Below are 14,362 nucleotides of genomic sequence, written 5' to 3' on the forward strand. Positions count from 1 at the left end.
ATAAAGAAAACCTGATATAATTCCACAGGAAGTACAAAAATGAAATACACAAAGATAAAGCATTGCTAGTACAATTACTTAATCTATCATGCAACATAGCATTAAACTCACCTGCTCATTACTGTAATTTGGCAACTGAATCAAACGCTTAAATGAGAGCCCTGACAAAACCCACAGTAAGTGGGATAAAACAAGGAAGAGGAGGAGGAGGTGAACAAGAGAAAATTACACCAAGAGATCGAGATAAGTTGGAGATGCACAAATTCACCTGTCTGAGAAGATCCACCCTCTTCCAGAGAAGCTCTGCAGGCTACAGTTTCAAGAAAAAAAAACTCAATGGGGAAAAAAATAAAATCCCCACTTTATAATCAAGTTGTTTGTGTTGGGCACCGCTAGAACTTGTTAATCACAGTTGCAGTCGGACAGACACTCCTGCAGAGAGGACCTGTGTCAGTGCAGTGGGTTTTTAATTTGTCTAACAATTATTCTCAGGTTTAGAAGCACAGAGCTAACGAGGACTCACTGGCTAGCTAGAACAAACCCGCATTGCGAAGTGCAGGTACCGGATCTCTGCTGCTTCTACCCTCTTTCACAGGTGTAATTCTACCAGATTATACCAGATTTGCAAACTCCAAGTACTACATTATCTGCAAAAGACGAAATCTTCAAAGACACAGGGTTCATTTACTAAAGAGCAGCACCCAAAATGCTTCCAACATACAGAATCCCATTTTAACGTTGTTCTGTAATTAAGGCAGAAACACAGCAGGACTTCGCTCTCCTAAGAGCATATGGCATTTTAAAAAGCAGCATATTACAAATTCCCCCAACAGCCCATTGAATGAATGAGTCATTCAACAGAGGCTCAGTTGATCTTAGTTCTGTCTCTCCTTTCTAGGCACACACTCCACAGTCAGCAACAGGAAGACTGAAGTTCCTCGCAGTCAGAAGGAAGCAAACTGTGTCTTATTTATATTAAAGATACACATACTTTTGATGAGTTTTTCAGACACAGTTGATGACAGTTCAACGCTGCTGACATTAGGCACTGGCCAATGCTGGGGAAAGAACTCAAAGAGCAAGAAGTTCCTTGTGTGGAGCATCCTAGATGTCCTGTGTTTTACCAACACGCAAAGACCATACGTCCTGCCAAACAATTTGAGGCATACCATGTATAAAAGAAAGCATTTCAGGAAGCTAGATGGTATTTCTTTTCTGCTCATACAGAGTGATAGAGCATCACAGTCCATAAATTTTCTGGTACTTCATCTCTAATGCTTGCTAGTGAAGCATTTGGCAGTATAGGGAGCCAGGAACTTGACGCAGATTTTAATTCATTGGTTATCATTCTGCAAAACTACTTCAGCACCCACTAGCTTTGTGCAATGGCTGTAATTCCAAAAAGGCAAGCAGTAGAGAGAACCCGTGCTTGCATTGAAATTCTGCAGGCACATACCAGCAAGCTTCTGACTGAGATTTACCCAGCCTTTAAGCTTTTGTTTAGTGCCCTCCACGCATTGCTGGTAGTTGCTGCTTCTGGCCAGAGCAACTCTAATGTACTTTGGCTGGTCGTCAAGAATTAATTCTGTGCCACAGAAACTCACCAAGAGCCGAATGGCTGAAAAGTAGCAAAACAAAGGAAATTAACACCATGGTCTTTATAGTAGCTGGGTTCAAGCTCCAGTTTAAACAGGTCAGTATCCTCAAGGCTTTGCTACACCTTCTGCATGGAACAAATGTGGACTGCAAGGGAATTGTTTTCACATACTTAAAGTGGAAGATAGGAAGCAGCCACTAATTAAAAGGACCCCATGTCAGAAAAGCTAAAAAACCAATACCCTTCCCAGGGTCATTCAGTCTGACACACAGATTGATCAGCATTGCCCTGTGCCGGAATTCACAGCATACAAGGTTCCTAGAGTGGAGCAGGCTTGCAGTACAAGTCTCTACCAAACCAAAATTACATTGTGTGCAGCTGAAGGGGATTTCAAGTGGTCACCTAACCCAGCTGTCCCAAACCTTTAACAGCTAAGCTTCTCCATCACCTTTAACTCACTTTCTTCATCATGAACACTAATTTCTTAGCGCCCTACCTCCCCATCCTCCCACACATTTTTTGCATGGCAAACAACACAGACAGGACCTACATTCTTTGGCTCCTCCCTGCCCCTTGCCCGCATCTCGCATTTCCCACCAGGGACCCAGCACTCAGGTCCCCAGTGCAGGAGCACCAAACCTCAACCTTCCCACAAGCATCTGCCAGGATCTTTTATTTTTGAGTTCTTTCCAGCAACAGAGATTTCGCAACTCCTGTTTGGCAATGGAAAGATTTTTCCAAAGCCTTCTAGCTCTCCCTTTTGCATCTTAAATCCATAACTTCTTGCCATCTCTACAGCAGGCAAGGAGAGCAGTTCACTCCCTTATCTGCAGCAGGCTTTCAAGTATTCTCTACATAGAACAACCTTCATTCTGTAAACCTTCCTTTGGTAATGTTTTCTAGATATCCTTGTGAATTTTTTCACTCAGTTTTTCTTACAGTTTTGTCCTTGGGAAAAGGCGTTTCTTAAAAGGTGAAGCCTTCAGTTGCATGCCATGGTCCAGCTCATGCCAAGAAGCGTCATTTCACAATGGTGTGTATCCCCATCCCACGTGCTTGCTTTTTGCTTTTGGGGTCAGAGAGAAGGGGAGGGTTTGGGGTTTTTTTGCAGCCATGTAAGATTGACTCACATTCAAGTTTGCAAACTGCTAAGTGGAAGCACTACATTTTTGGTTATTATCAAACCAGGTATTTGGTAGGAATACAGACAAGCCTAGGGCTTTCTTTTCCCTTACATGTTTTGCCAACCTAGCTGTGTTAATGAATAGCATTAAAGGACAGACTCCAGTGCAAGTACAGAGGCACAAATGAATGTAGGTAATGATATCACCAAAACTGATTGTGGTTGATTCTATAGAAGGAGGGGAATTAAGAGCACCAGCAAACAGACTCCTCCCTTCCAGGCTAAACTGCAATCCCACTACAAAAGCCGCTGCCAACCTTTTCTCAGTGTTGATATTCTTATTGCACTGGGGAGGAGAAAAGAGCCAACTAGGTAGGAGGTAAACAGCCAGTTTTATCTGCCCTGTGACAACATGCTCACATCCAGGATCACTCCGCTATTTCACTGCTCCCCGTGCTGGATCAGGCAGGAACCTGAACACACAAGAATACGGCTCTGTTCCCTCTCTAGGGGCCCAGATCTCAGGAAGGTTAATGCTGATCAACCAGAAAAGGACAGGCTGGCTGGAGGAATGGAAGGAGGTGGCGGGGGGGGAAAGTTGAAAGTTGGCTATTTTAGGTGACCCAGTAAAATCAAAGCATCTGCATAATGCTGCAAGGCTCATATTTAGAACTGAATTCATGAGGTTCATAAAGGGAGCTTACAAACGCCACAGTATGCTTCAGACCATTTTTAAAGCTTTTTGGCCTGAACTCGTCACTTTAAAAGCCAGCAATTTTTTCACCAAGCCCACCCCTGCCATGTGCCTCCTTGTCACAAAGCAGCAATGCAGTAGCTATTACTCTCCTAACAAATTAAATCCACTTCTTCTTGAAGGCGGGAGGGTCAGGAGGATGAGGGCACCATACTTTTTTAAAAAAGGACATTAAAAAATAATTATGCTAAACCACGTATCAGCACAAATTAAAGAGGGACAGTAAAATGCCTGCTTTCAACTTGCTTAAATATTCAATTAAAAAAGCCATTTAGCAAAGTTTTATTAAAATAAATCAACTAAGGAAATGCTCGTTAAACTAATCTGAAACCCACATTCTTTTTAGATGTTCCTTCATTGAAAAATAAGTCTTCACTCTACCATTATAAACCTGATCATGTCCTCAATGGATGTGCCTTCCTTTGCAGCAGCAGCGAGTGTGAAGAGCAACCAGTTCTAATTTCAAACGTAACACCAAGTGCATTAAAGCTTCAACCTGTTTCCCTCATACAAAAACACATCCTCTGCCTTTCTCAGGGCCAGCAAGCCAAGTTATCCATAGATAACCCTTCCCAGTAGTTCATAGCTTCCTTTGGGATCCATCAAGACAGCTTTTGAATTGGTGTCTGAAGAATTAGTGTAGATGGACGTTAAGTACTGCCTTTCCACCTGTAATGCCTTAAAAGTAAACCAAAGGTTCAACCTTCAAACCAGACCTACCATATGGTTGCTTGTCAAATGCTGAGATCATTGCTTTTGTTTAAGGTTTAGGACACTAAAAAATGGACAAAAAAAAAAAAGGATTATACCACTCTCTTTTGCTGTAGAGAAAGGTACAGGCACATTACCTGAATGACGTAAGGCTCATAGTGGGTCACGTACAGCAGGTCCTGTTACTTCAGTGATGATGAACACTGTCTATCTGGTTTTTACTGTGAAATATAACCAAGATGATGCTGTGAATGCCAGTACATCAGGTAAACAGCAAAACAAGGAAATTTGTTTTTTTTCCAGTAAAGCTAATGATACCTTTGGGTCCTGGAAAGCTACAAAGCCTTCTTTCCAAGCTACTACAAAAAATTCCCTTCAGTATCACCACTAGTTCCATCAGCTCTGTTTCTCCAGCATGATATTGCTACTGAAAAGCCAATATACTACTCCAGCAGCATATTGGAGTATACCATTAAAAAAAAAAAAAACCACACAACACACCACCAAAACAAAAAAAATTATAGTACAGAGACTAAAATGAAACTTTTCAGCCAGTAAAGCTTATTTCCTTGTTGGCAAGTTGCTAGCAGAAACTTATAAATCAAAAAGAGAAAAGTACCATCAAGAGGGCTTTAATATAGGCACAGTTGCACCCAGGAGACCTTGCTAGCAGTACAGATCTAACAGAATGAACAGGTATGTATGCTCATGCTAAGACTATATGCTCCAAAAACCTTTCCCATGAATCAAGTTATGGCTCTCAATTCACAGCCACAGCTACAACTGCAATAAGCAAGCTGAAGCAACGCTGCTTTTAACCAAAGCTTTCATTTCCAATGCAAGGCTGAATGTCTTTTCTAGGGCTGAGCGGGACTGAAGCAGCAAACGAGCACGTCTGTACCAGCTCAGAGACCGAGGTCCACCCCATCGTATGACACATCCCTGGCAGTGGCCAGCAAACGATGGCCAAGGAAGAGCAGAGGACCCAGGCAAGCGTATTGCGACCCTGCTGCTGCCCAACCTCCCAGCCTCTAGCAATTCGCAGCCAAGGCACTTCTCAAGGCAAGAAGCACAGGGCGTTTCAAAAAGATGGGCCCAATTTCAAAAGCAGTATGTTTCACAATTTGGGTCCATCTTTTTGAAACACCCCATAGCGCTGCTGCCCTCGGAGTTCAGCTTAAGACACACTGCTCTAAGGTTGCTAGAAAATGAACGCAAACTTGGTCCTTTCAGAGTGGGCTCATTGAGTGTTTTCTGATGAGTATTTGGGCAGGAAAGCTTGAAAGGAATCCAGTAGCGATTGGCAGTGATAGGTCTCAGACCACCACAGAAAGACACTGGGGAAAAATGCAACTGGAGAGTTAAGCTAGCCAGTTCAGTTTCCTTCATCAAAAACAATTCAACTCAAGAGGACAAAAAGCAAACTAAATTACTCAAACTACATAATATTCAGATTAAGCCATCTCAATTCTTAAGAGAGATCATGTAAACATCCTTGCCGCAGTGCTAGCTATATATGAAACACATCTATTTTCAAACAGCTGTCCTTCCCATGGATAAGAGTGATGCCACACTCAAATTGGATGTGAAAACATTTACAGGTTTCAGAAGAGTTAGCTGTGAACAGAGGTGAGTAAAAGGCATAGCACTCTGTCCCTTGACAGAAAGCTGGCTGTGGGGTGGCCAGGAAAGCAAGCTTTCTTTGGCCAGAAAAGCAAAAGACAAGATAAAAACCCCAACACATAAAATACCAAGAGCTACCTCAATTCCACAAACCCAGTGATGAGGGTATTTCACTGGAAATAGGGGGGGACGGAAAAATCAGTAAGGATCTGGAATCTGGCCCAACTTCCCAAAGCTGCTTATAATTTTAGCCGAAGGTACTTTACAGGTAAAGTGCATTTAAAAAAATAAAAATTAAAATTAAAAAATCCTTTAAATAGAGAAGAGAGCTTCACGCTCCTTAGGAAAAGAGGGGCTCCAACTCTCTGTACTGTGCACAGCCCCAGGAAGCTGCCTGAGGAACCAGAGGTCTATAACCCAAGGGCCATAGGCATCAAACGGACTCACGAGGAGAAGTTCAGCTCCAACACGCTGGTAGGAGGCCCCAAACGGCAGGAAGGCATTTGGAGCACAGGGATCCATAGAAAAAACATACAGTGTGCAGCATAGTGTTGGATCAATCAATCAGAACTGTAACTGGGAGATAAATGCTTGCATTAGGCATTAAAGGTGGATGGGTCAGCCATATAGCCATGCATCTCTGCTCAGCCACGAGGAGGAACAACATCTGCACTGAAACCTGATGGAAGACTACCAGGCAGGCTAACAGGTTTAAAAATCTACCTTTATCAAATAAACTGATTATAGCTGTGTTATTTAACCACATGTCAGCCATCATCAAAATTTGGGTCCAGAAGCAGTCTAGCCTGTATTACTACCAGGAACCTGAATGCTGACCCTGCAGGAAAAGACTGAAAACTCCTAACACTAAACCATCATATGAATTATGTTAAAAGACATCCATCATGTTCCCCTGAAAAGACCAAATCTGCATGTGAAGTACCCACAGCTTCAAATCTCCAGGGGAAAAAAGAAATGTGTTCTTTGTACAGAGTCAAGATTAGGCAAATCTTGCAATGGTAATTACAGACACTGCATCCCCAAGCCATCTGCTGTGGCATTTATAAGTGCTGGAAGGGCAGCACAAAGAGCTGATGGAGGAGAAGAGAGAGACATTACCAGCAACCAAAGCCACGCTGTGCAGGAAAGCTGCAATGCTGGGCTGACCCAAACGGGAACTTACGTCCTGGTTATTCAGACGTCCCTCAGCTTGCAGATACTGCCAGTGTTCACGTAGCAGAGAAAGAGCCATGTCTGCAGCATTTTTGGATCAAAGGGAGCTAGGAGCCCAGCCTCAAGGAAACTCATAACCCTGAGCACGCCCAGGGGGAAAGGTCCAACCAGGACCTCATCCCACAAATAAGCGAACTTGTGCTCTGAAGTCAGTCTGAGCAACCCAGGTTTCACACATGGACAAACTTCACAGCCAACAGCTCTGCCCATCTCTCCTCCAAGAAGTGATGCCAGTAACATGGGTAGAATAATTTTTGAACAAGCTAAATTCATCCTTTACAAGGATGCATAGGGCCCAGCCGCATGTATGTGCCTGCATACTGATGACTCCTGCATCCGCAAAAAGTTTGCTTTTTGTTTTGTTTTCCTCTCTCCATCGGCACAGCTACAGTTAGAAGAGGCAGAAAGATGCGTTCACCCACCCCTTGATAACGTACCTGCATATTTTAGTGGCGGGCCAAGCCGCAGGCACTTTGAAAATCCCTCTTTTGCAGTACAGCTGGAGACAATGCAAATTAATTGTTTCGCCATCCATAAATAATTACAACAATACTCACTTCATAAGGCTGTCACAAGGATTATTTAACATCTCTGAAGAGCTTTGAAAAAGAAATAGCAGCTATTGTTCTGAGTACCATAGAATTTGGAAAGATCCCACATGAATTTTACACAACCGTGCATGTGTGACAGTTGCAGCACCAATAGATTATTTTTCTCCACAAAAAAGCCTCACAGAAGCTCATTTAGTCTGGGCAACACTTTAGTCAGAAATGCACTTTTTTTGCTCATTAGTATATCCTAAATAGATATAAACTTTGACTATTTAATTAATAGATTCAGGTGCTGATTCTAGTCTTAATTAAGGGAAACATTTCATTTTTGACAAAGAACTCAGTTTTTAGGCTGTCATGGCTCCTAATAAACACACTATGATTACCTAAGTAATGCTAATGCATGAGAACAATAGGCCAAAAAAGGCAACTAATAATTTCACTGAAATCCCACTTCCTATACAGCAAATGAGAAAGTCTGGCTACATGAAGAGTTGCTACACACAGAAAAGAATTCAATGTTATGCCACTTACACCTGACCATTAAAGACCAAAAACACTGATGCAGAAACATTGTAGAGGCTTTAAATAGTGGTTTTTTCATGAATATACACATACAGAGGAGGTATTGGTTTCTAGATGTTCTGCCATACACTTGGATCCACCTCTTCCATAAGGAAAATTTCTAGCATATTGCTCCAAATATATAAGGAATCTACATGCCCCTCCATTCTCACAAAACATAGGGAGCTCAACACCTACTTCAAGGACGAGCATTTTTTTTTGAGCAGTCTCAAACTACAGCAGTAATCAGTAATTAGGCAACAAGGTTGTACCCAGGGTAGAGACCAATCTGGCTGAGAGAACTACTATTTCCACTGCACAAAGCTCCAAAGGATCATTGGGACATCTTTGGTTTGGAAAGCAAACACTACATTATTGATCCTGCTGCAAGAAAAACAACAGTATTAGGGCTAATCAGTACACTGGCTGTACCCCTCATCCAAGATGTAACAGAAAGCTGCTTCTCTTCATCCTAGCTCTTCACCAAGGAACTGGCACCTACAGGTGCACTAAATAATGCAGCATTGCAGTAGCAAGCCTTGAAGAGCTGAAGTCCCAAATTCCTCAATTCCCAGGGGAATCAGCAGCCCAAAATAATGCAAAATGCATGGAGGAAATGGCATGCCCGAGAAGAAGGAAGGAAGAGCGGAGAAGCAATAGCACACAGCAAGGAGATGTACCATCAATCCCAGCTTTCCCCAGATTTATGTCAGGTAGGGATCAACAGCTTTAGGGGAAGTTCAGAGTGCCAAGATGATCAGCTCCTTTGTCTATACGAAAAAATTGTTTATGGAAAGGATTGTCAGACACTGGAACAGGCTGCTCAGGGAAGTGGTGGAGTCACCATCCCTGAAGGTGTTTAAAAGGTGCTCAGACGAGGTTCTTAGGGACATGGTTTAGTGCTGGAGTTAGGTTATGGTTGGACTCAATGATCCTGAGGGTCTCTTCCAACTGAAATGATTCTATGATTCTCTTCTATCAGTCTGATGGGCAGCAGCCTCGCATCTTCTGAGCTGTACATTGTTTCAATACAGCTCTCCTTGCATTTTCCCTGGAAGGTTTCACAACTTCCACCTAGCACTTCCCTGGTAATGCACAGGGTACTCTGGTACAGCCAGATGTTTGTCTCTCCTACTAAAACTGTTTGGGTTTTGCATGGTTTTACAGACAGAAAAAGAGTGCCTGTGGCTCTCAGTTCTTTTTACAATATCGAACACTCGTTTGGTCAAGAAGCCAAGACTCCCGCTTCCCCAGATTAATGTCCTGGCTACTAAACTGCACAGTTGTGCTGTCTGTCCCATGCAAGGTTAGACAGCTATAGAAAAAGACACAGCAGAAGGAGGTGCTGTTGTCAAAGACTGGATCCAAAAGTAGCACTTGCAGATTGGTCTTTTAAAAAGAGACAAGTGTTTCTTTCATTTTTGCTATGACTTGCGTATAGCAGCTTTAAGAGCCCAGCTTCTCATCACTGTCATGTCTTGCACACTCCTAAACGTGTCCAGACTCAAAGAAACAAGGAAATTTTATAGGTAAATCATAAGTACCCACCGATCAAAAAAAAAAAACAAAAAAAACAAACAAAAAACCACCACCAAACCCCCCCCCCCAAAACAACAACAACAACAACAAAAACCCAACAAACACACCACAACTATTTAAGTAAGGGTTTGTTTCCTTTTAAATCATTTGGAATTTGGACTTCTGCAATTAATAAACCAAAAGAGGAAACAGAGATTATTGGTTTGGTGCACTAGCAAATTAAACACTTCCTATATTATCCTGATTTTAGCAATAGGTCCCCGTGTCCTAGCAATAATCAGTCCCCAACATAGGCGCTGACTCACTCCTGGAATCCTGACATGATCGTGCATCAGATGGCAAATTGATTTTCATGTAATACGTTTAATCGCATCTTCATCAAGCGTGCAGCAGAGGCCTTGAGATTAGTGTTTCTTTTTCTCACGTTATGTTGGTTAATATCATAAGTAAACAAGAAATTTCAATAACACTTTCTAAAGCCTCTCTATTCCCTTCCTTTTATTTTTCCTTTAAAAGATGGTACCTATTACTTATTAAGAGCTACCCATATGCCAAAGTTGCCTGAAACGCAAGCATCCTTATTACTAGGGGCTCAGCACCAGAAGGTAGTGGAACAGTCTGAGATACAACAAAATTTTGGGTTCCCTTTGCTTTTGTCATTTCTTTTGTTCTTTACCTTGTGATGTTCAAGGTACCAATTGCCTAGTCACCTGTTCTTTGTTCAAGCACTGACTACAGACTAATACACATGCAGTAACACTCACTATTAACACACACACACACAAGACATTCAAAGAACAGGACATTTTTAGCCGGCACAAATGATAATTATCTTTCTTTGTCATTAGCCGTTCCTATCAAGAATTATGTTCTCCTGAGCCAAAGGAGCAAGACTGCATGGAACCTTTCCTGTGTTTTTTTGTATTTGCATAAAGCGTAGAAGCAGCCTACCGTAATTTACAGCTATCATACATTTAGTATAGGTGAACTCATTACAGGTAACAGCAATTCTTTGTTCATATTGGTCCCCCACAAAATGTAAGCTTCAAATCCAATTATTCCATAATAGTCTTGTAAGTAAACAAAACACCATTCAGGATTTGAAAACAATGCATCTTTCTCCAAACACAGGCAGGAAGGAAAAAAAAAAAGAAACTAGCACAGGACTATGCAATAGTTTCATTTTGTAAGAAGATTAATACAGGGCAGAAAGCTTTGGCTTTGTCTGGGAAAAGAACATACACTTCGCGCTTGTAGTGTTCACTGTAATTGTAGGTGGAATTTTGACCTGTTTGTTAATGCAGCTCTTCAGAGATAAAAGAAATGACACTGGGAAGAGGAAATAGCATCGTTATTTCTGTCACCATTACCTCAATTAAAGTCCATTCTGATTGCGGCCCTTGTCAAGTACAACTCATACACCCTTGACTGAGCTATCTGCAATGTTTGTTAAATGGCAGTATGAAGTTTTGATAAGCAGTCCTGCCATTTTAATCATGCTCAGCAGGGACAATCTGGTCAGGTGTTTTTCCTGTGCTTGTTGAATTCAAGCTATATTTGGAGACCAACTGTTCTCTAGCCTGCTTTCTCCAATTAAGCATGTGTATAGGGGTCCAGAGGTGAAGGTGGGAATTAAGAGAGAAATGAATAATGAGGCTTTCTTAGCGTACATAAGATTGCCCTTAAAAAAGGCTGAATAAAGGTAGTGAATGTAATGCACATCATTTTAATTGCAAAGGTTCATTAACAATAGATGTGAAGGAGAAGACTAGAGTACACAGATGGGAACCAAAAGCCAAGGCTCCTGTGAAAGTCACAGGAACGACCAGAACACATATGTTTAAAATCCAAGAGCCAGAATTGCTCAGGGCATGAAGAGCTCTGTAACAGCCCGACATTCACCGCAGCAAAGCAAGTTTACTGCAGGTTACAGCGACTCCGTTTAACTTCATCCCGTATATAGCTGCAGTCTTGAAAGAAGATGAATGGAAACCTTCTGGGTTTTACCACTTGTAGAATCAAACTTAAAAGAAATACACATACCTATCTGTGATTATGTTGAACTTCACCCAAATGACCCGTAGTTCAAGCAAGGAGCTTCTCAAGTGAAGAGCACCATCGCAAAGGAAATGCTGCCAAGACAATAGAGCTTACCACCTTACTTCCAAACATGCTTGTACGTATCAGCAATTCACTGATGGCAAACATGCGATCTTGGACTCTAGCCTATTTCCCTTAGAGCAGGAGAGGGGGTAAGGCCATGAAGTTTAGTTTGGACTACAAATTAGTGAGTTTGATGACATGATGAGCTAATAAGGCTGTTACTGCTTTGAAGAAGGAGCAGCAAGATCACTGCAAACTCTGCCGCTTTACTTTCTCGTTCCATGCCTGCTCTCTGTCTTACCAAGGAGGGGAGATGAAGATTCAAAGAGGAAAAAATATCGGAGGAGAACAATATACAAGTGTGGTATCGAAGAGGTAACAGTCACAAGAAAAAAGTTCCTTTAGAATACGGTGTATTAAAAGCCATAAGGGGATAATCAATGTGCTTATTGATTTAGATACCTACACATTAGGTTAGCAGCTTATTAAATCCATTAGCATCATCTGAAAAGAATCCAGGCACAACAGCATCTCATTTGGTAGCCACTCTCAGATCAGTAGGGTTTGCTCCTCTCCATCTTGCACTCTCAAGCCCTGCACCCAGGTACAGCCTAGCTCTTCAGAAACGGGCTTTCCTCTAGATTTTTTTGTTTTGTTTTGAACCGCTCTCCTACTTTTTCTCCCGTCCTGCCAACATCCCTCCCCTCCCGCTCGGCGCAGAGCCCAGCTGCCCCGCTCCCGGCAGCGAGCCGCCAGCCTGCGCCTCCCTCGCTCCGCACCCCCGGGAGGGCGCCTATCTCACCCCGGGAGGGGGATGCATTGCAGCCGGGGCCCGGCCGCGCCGGCGGGACCATTGTGCCCTTCCCCGCACGGCCGCCATCCCCCCGGGCGCCCCCCGCTGCCAGCCCGGCCGCCGCCCCCCCGCCCGCCGGCGCACAAAGGGCTGCGTCTGCCGACAGCACCGGCACCGCGGCCGCCGGACAGAGCCGGGCCCGGCGCGGCTCCGGTCGCCGCCGCAGCGGGGGGCGGCGCGCTGGGGCCTTCCGAGAGGGGCGCCAGGCGGAGCCGCCGCCACCGCCCGGGAGCGCCGAGGCGGGGGGCGCTGCCCCGGCCGCGGAGGGCCCGGCACGGGCGAGGTCTGCCGCCCGCCTTCCTCCCGCAGCCCGGCACCCGCGCCTCGCCGGCGGAGCGGCACCAACCTGCGGTCCCCGCCGCCGCCTCCTCGGGAAGAGCCGGAGCTGCCTCTGCCCGCCTCAGCCTTCGGCCCCAGGGCGGGCGGCCTTGCCCGCCTCCGCCTGCTGCTGTCCGCGGTGCCACCCCGGCGGCGGCGGCGGGCTGGCTCGGCGCCGCTGCCCTCGGGAGGCAGGGAAGGGGCAAGCGGGGCGGGCGGCTGCGGGAGCCTCGCTCATTGAGTGCGGCAGCCCCAGCTGTCGCCGCCGCTGCTCCCCGCAGCCGCTACTTCCTGTGCAGCGATGGTTCAGTTCCTCCCGGTCCGCTGGGGGCAGGAGAGCCAGGCGGCGGGGGGGCGGAGAAGAGCGGGAAGGTCGGGCCACATAGCGGGGACGGCAGCGGCCGCCGCTCCTCCTGCCCGGAGGCGGCACCTCCGCCGGGCGCTCTCTCCCCGCAGCGCAGCGGAGCCGCCCGCTCCGCGCCCAGCCGCCGCCTGCGCCCCCCGCCGCGGGGCGGCCGCCAGGGGGTGCCGTCGCTCCCCCCCGAGGCGCCCCTCACCGCCGCTCCGCTCCCCCGGCGGGCGGGGGGCGACCGCCCGGCCCGGGAAGGGGAGTGCGGCTCCCCCAAGTGAGGCCAAGACGCCGCTTACCCGCCCGTGAAAGCCCACTCCCCCGCCCCAGGGAGCGGCGGTGGCGGCGCTTGCCCCCGACCCGTCCGTGAGGAGGGAGAGCAGCCTCGCTCGGGCACGGCCGCTCGCCGCCCCCGCGGAGAGCGCTCTGTGTCCTCCCGCCTGCCCGGGAGCGCGTCCCGGGACCGCCGCGGCGGGGACGTGCGGGGCCTCCCCCACTTGCGGGCCGGGCCCCGCCGGAGCCCGGCGCTGCCGCTCCTCGAGGTGTAAGCGAAGCTCCCGGGTACCTACACAGGGACGGGGGATCCGCGTGGAAGAAACGCGAAGATGGCACCGTGAGGAATCAATAACGGAAATTCTCAGCAAGGCAGGAAACCGCTACGTAACACTGTTAATAAATAAAGATACAATCGCGGGTCTGAATGAAGAGCAAAGCGGTGAAGCGGCGGCTCCCGAGGTGACGCTTCCCATGCGGTACATGGTGTGGCCTGCCAAGGGCTGGGCCTGGGGGAAGCGCCTCCTGAAAGGAGCGGGGTCTCACCTGGGTTATTTGATTTCAAACAAATGTAACGCCGTAGACTGACAGTATCTTTGTGCTCTCGCATGTACCATAAAGAAGCAGGTCAGAACATATCAAAGGGAATACAAGTTTGGTCCGTTTTTCAGAATAAGCCTTGAAAAAATAACGTTTTTGTTTGGAATCTTACTCGTTCTCCTCAGGGTGTGACAGGACTGCATGCGAGGGCTGCAGGAGCTGTGTTTGTCC

General features: G+C 46.0%; 1 protein-coding gene across 4 annotated transcripts in view; it reads right to left on the bottom strand.

The window, feature by feature from the left end:
• AGPAT3 (1-acylglycerol-3-phosphate O-acyltransferase 3) overlaps window positions 1-13,580 on the bottom strand; it is a 98,435-nt gene extending 84,855 nt beyond the window's left edge. For 3 of the 4 annotated variants that reach the window (XM_065633271.1, XM_065633236.1, XM_065633243.1), the window contains exon 1: window positions 12,998-13,580. The gene's annotated coding sequence lies outside the window, so the exon portion shown is untranslated. Of the gene's footprint in view, window positions 1-11,738; window positions 11,828-12,997 lie in introns of all 4 variants that reach the window. The other variant, XM_065633253.1, reaches the window with a different exon arrangement.
• Window positions 13,581-14,362: the final 782 nt, after the last annotated feature.

The sequence above is a fragment of the Caloenas nicobarica genome, chromosome 1 (assembly GCF_036013445.1).
Source record: "Caloenas nicobarica isolate bCalNic1 chromosome 1, bCalNic1.hap1, whole genome shotgun sequence".
In the NCBI taxonomy this organism is placed as follows: Eukaryota; Metazoa; Chordata; class Aves; order Columbiformes; family Columbidae; genus Caloenas; species Caloenas nicobarica.